General features: G+C 50.4%; 1 pseudogene; it reads left to right on the forward strand.

The window, feature by feature from the left end:
- Positions 1-2,946: 2,946 nt before the first annotated feature.
- LOC119457172 (U1 spliceosomal RNA) lies at positions 2,947-3,121 on the forward strand (annotated as a pseudogene).
- The last annotated feature ends 1,830 nt before the right edge of the window (positions 3,122-4,951 follow it).

Below are 4,951 nucleotides of genomic sequence, written 5' to 3' on the forward strand. Positions count from 1 at the left end.
AGTAGCTTTATCGGCCGTATAAACTTGTAAACATAGGCATACTAACTAAATTAACAAGCATGGTTTACGCGGGCACAAGCAAACATGAACGCATTTCACTCGATGACCGCGGGAACTCGCTGTCAGAACGCTGTAGTGAGTAAGCGCGGCAGCAGCAGCGAGCGAATTGACGTTCGTCGCGCCGCTGGCATCAACGTGAATTAAGTCGCGAAAACACAGCTCAAGGAGGAAGGACTCTGCTCCCGCCGCAGATGGCTTTCAAGATACAGCCGACGGGCGCGAGCGCGCAGCGTAGTACGCGGCCTCCCCTCTCCTTACCCTCCCCCCGGAGCCTTGCGGAGATTGCGGCCCGGACGGCGCGCGCTGTCGCGCGGGCAGCGCGGAGTAAAACGCTCCTACACCCCCCTCCCTCCCTACCCTCCCTCCGGAGCGTGGCGCGCGACTGGAAGACGGCGCGCTTCCTTCCCGTTTTCCGCCCTTGCGTGCCTCCATCCCTCCCGCGCTGCCTCGCTCCCTGTGCGCGTGAGATAGAGCCGCCATTGGCGCTTCTCCATGCGCGCGGTCACGAAATGCGCAGTTGCTGCCGGAAAACAACGCGCCCCCCCCCCCTCCCCCGCCGAATGCTGAAATGCGCCTGGAGCGTCCATATAATTTCTATCGCAATAAAAAGATAGCGAGTGCATCTCAGCGGGAGAGGTGGCTGGTGCAAGAAACAGCAAATGGAGCAGACAGGGGAATTGATAGTATCAATTCTTTAGTCTCGTCTCCGCTGCGCCGTAAACGTCCTACGAGTGTACATTTACTAGAACAGTCGGCGCTCGCGCTTCAACAGTCATATCATGCGCCACTGTACCACATACTCTTCACAAACTTACTGGTGGTAAAGTGCTATTCCACTGTCTTTGAGATCTGTTTTCAAGCAAGTGCAACAAACAATTCTAGCACTCTCTTGATGATTTACAAGAATACGGAGAGTTCAAGGTGAACTGATTGTCTATAAACCTCTGCGGGCGACATTGATGCTCAGCTCCTTTTTGTTTTCTTTTTTTGTATAATAATTATTTTTACTCTCTCAGCTTATGTGCCAAATCAACGTCATCACTGCTTGTTCCCGCGTCTGCTGCGCCTATGTCCGATTCAGTCACCATCGTTACCACCTCACACATACAGTTGTTGTACGAACACCGAAATGGGCCGAGGCAAGCATTTTGTACCGAACAGTTGACGCCTCTAGTAACGGCGAGTGGGAACCGATGCGATATTTTTGACCGAATATCTAATCACAGAGGCCACATTGTAGAAGTGCTGTGTGTAGTATAGATGGATTCTATGCGCCTAGCCGCACAATTCTGTAGCCAAATTTTCGCACCAAACTCTCGCGCTGTTTGAACTATGGGGGCCAAAGGAACTCATGAAAAAAAAAAAAAGAGCCGCAGTTTCACCCGAAAGGCGAAGCATCGATTGCGATAGCAAATTAGTAGACATCTTTACGAAGTAAAAATAGTGGCTTGGTCGGCCGTATAAACCTCGAAATATTCGCTTGCTAACTAAATTAACAAACATGGTGTCAGCACGCACAGGCAAACATGAACACATCTCACTCGGTGACCGCGGACACTCGCTATCAAAACGCTGGCGTCAAGCAGCGCCGTAGCAGCAGCGAGCGAAGGGACCTTCGTGCTATGTATCGCTTCAACGTAAACTGAGCGACGAGAACACCGCGCGCACATAAGGCATAAGCCACCTGCAGATTGCTTTGAAGATTACTGCAGATTTCGCGCCCGTACAAAGTACGCAGTTAGTGCCGGAGTCTAATGCTAGCCCCCCCCCCCCCCCCCCTCCCTCCGTGCCTGCCTCCCTCCCAGCGCGGGCGATCTTAAGCCGCGATCGGCGTTTCCACATGCGCACGGTCACGAAATGAGCAGTTGCTCTCGAAAAACAACGCCCCCCCCCCCTCCCTCCCTCCCTGCCTCCATTCCTCCTACGGCCTTTCGCACGACAGAAGACGGCGCGTTTCCTGTCAACATCCCTTTCTTGCGTAGGCGAGATTGAGCCGAAATCGCTGGCTCACCCTCGCAAGCCTTCACTCGCACATACAGCATACGGCGCGCGGAGACGATTTTATCACCCTTGTACTTTATACGGAAGATCACGGCGACTGCCACGCCGACAACAGAAATCCTCCTGGAGTTTCCATACAATTGCTATCGCAATAAAATTGATCCGACATAACAATTTCGTAAAAGAACTTTAGCTGGAATGTGTTTCATGCGGTTACACGTGATTGCAGATACCCCACCGTACAATTTCAGGTTATGATGAAAGCGCTGGTAGCGTGCGATGTACCAATGGCCAAGGTGACGCTAGGAAATTTCGTAGGGAGAACACGTGCATAAAAACACGTTCATAGTTCTCGCTCAATTTCTCTCACACCCATGCGATGCTTGCGGCTGGCAACACATGTCTGAAACTGGCGGCACGCCACGAAACCTCTCAGAACTAAGCCCGAGGGCATGGGATCGAATTCCGGCCGCGGCGGCCGCATTTCGATGGGGGTGAAACTTAAGAAGGCCCGCGCACCATGCATTGGGTACACGGTAGAGAACCCCAGGTGGTCGAAAATAATCCCGGGTCCTTCACTACCGCGTGCCTCATAATCAAATCGGGGGTTTGACACGTAAAACCCCAGACTGTTTTAACCTCTCAGAAATATAAGGAGAGCAGTTTCGGTGACTATCTACGATAAAACTAGGTAACCAACTGAATGCGTGTGTGCGAGTACAGCAAAAAGGTGTGCGTGCGTGACGCTTCTTCATTGTATCGGGTTCTCGGCAACGAAAACAGTAGCAACATTGGCAAAGAAAATTTGGTCGACGTTTCTCTAAGAACTTGCACTACGTTTCAGGACGAAAAAGTAGACCGTCGCAAGCACGGCGTGTCATAGTCATACTTACTTGGTGCTTGCAGCGTCGTGATCACGAAGACGACCTGCACGAGTTGGCCCCGCCATTGCACGCGTTTCTGCATGCGGTAGGGCTAATCTCGCCAACGCCCCTAACGCGGGAACGTTGGAGCATTCAATTTTTGGTAGTGTGGGCGGTGGCGTCCGCGCCCTGCCCCCGGTGCTTCGACCAAACGACCTACTTACCAGGTTCGGCTTCGTTAGCAGCTAACGTGAATTTTGCGACGTACAGTCAAGCGCCTCGGTAACGAACGCCTCTACAACGAATTGACCTACATAACGAAGGAGCAATCCTTTACAACCAAGAGCGACCTTTACAACCAAGTAACCTGTATAACAAATGATTTCGGAGGCCCCAAGCACTTCGTTATAAAGAGAAGCCCGCGAATACGCGCAAAATGCATTCGCGGGCTCCCTTCACGCTCGGAAAAACACATTTACGCGGCACGTATTGAGCAACAGAAAGCTGTATCGGTAGTTTTTCATGTTGCTCTACAATTTTCTCATTGACACTCTGATAATTAGGGCAGTACTTCTCGAGTTAGATAATTAATGACAATTAGCTAATTATATCTCACCAACGAAAAAGTTACTGGCGGCTACTCCACGGCACCGGAAACAATACGCACTAGGTTTGCCTCGCGTGACGCCGTTCCTCTTTTTTTTAAATCGTGCTGCGTGATAGCTGGGACACCCTGATATATATAACGCAGGCCGCGTAGAAAATCAAAGTGACTATACGTGCTGGAGTAATCATAAAAAGGACAAATATATACCACAGTTTCCGTACTCGCCATGTATAGCACAGAACGCGGCGATTTGTCACGATCGTAGACAAATGATTAGAAGTGTAAGGCTCACAATTTCCACGTAGTTAGTTCAATCCCTGTGCGCTCTCCCGGATGCGTTGGAAATAATCTTACTCAATTGAAAGCAAATTGATTGAGATGAGAAATAAACGAGGAACGCGCTGTAGGACCCCATAACTGCCGATGTGCGGTAGTGATGTCGGCGGCACAGCTACCGCGCACGAGGCGCTGTGAATATTCTGCATCAGCAGTCGGTGTTTATGACGCAAACCGTAACCACTGACGCTGGTATTTGATGATGATGATGAATAAAGACTGCGAACGATAGTAAGAAAAAACAATCTTTGGTCTCAGGCTTCCAGGGACAAATGATTAGTGGCATCTGTACAGATAATACACGCATGAAGAATCCCAAAGGCACAAGAACAAGACAATGGACATCCGTGGGTAGTGAAGAGAGAGCGAGAGAAGAGAAGATAGGCAGGGAGGTTAACCAGACGCACGTCTGGTTTGCTACCTTGCACTGGGGGAAGAGGGTATAGGGATGAAATAAGAGAGGAGATAGCCAGAGCACCGTTTTGCGCACATTTGAAAATTCGCACTGAGTCTACACACGGTCGCCAAGACCTGTCGACTTAAGGTACTGCAACAACGATTTTGTGGCTTTTTGTGCCATCGGTGCGTAAGGCCATGGTCCAAAGATCTTCAACTCCGAAAATGGTCTAGAATCTAGCCGGTTCAGTGCTGTCCGGAGAGCTTCACGCTCGACGTCGTACTGGGGACAGAGACATAAGACGTGTTCAATCGTTTCTATAGTTCCACAAGAGTCACACATAGGCGTATCCCGCATTCCAATGCGGAGCGAGTAGGTCTTTTTATATGCCACCCCGCGCAAGAGGCGGCACAATACTGTCACCTCTGAGCGGGAAACATTTGATGGCACTTGTAGGTTAAGGAATGGATCAAGTCTGTAAATACGACACTTCGGGAGGTTGGGAGAAGACCGATATTTGTTAGTCATAGCTTTAGCTACGATAGGAAGCTTTCTTGCAGCGTCGGTCCTGGATAAGGGGATTGGAACTGGTCGGGCTTTCAAAAGGGCAGACCGGGTGGCTTCGTCGGCGAGGTCATTTGCCAGCAGTGCTAGTATGTCTCGATAGCCACTGAAAAATAATTTCAT

Source organism: Dermacentor silvarum, chromosome 6 (genome assembly GCF_013339745.2).
Source record: "Dermacentor silvarum isolate Dsil-2018 chromosome 6, BIME_Dsil_1.4, whole genome shotgun sequence".
Taxonomy (NCBI): Eukaryota; Metazoa; Arthropoda; class Arachnida; order Ixodida; family Ixodidae; genus Dermacentor; species Dermacentor silvarum.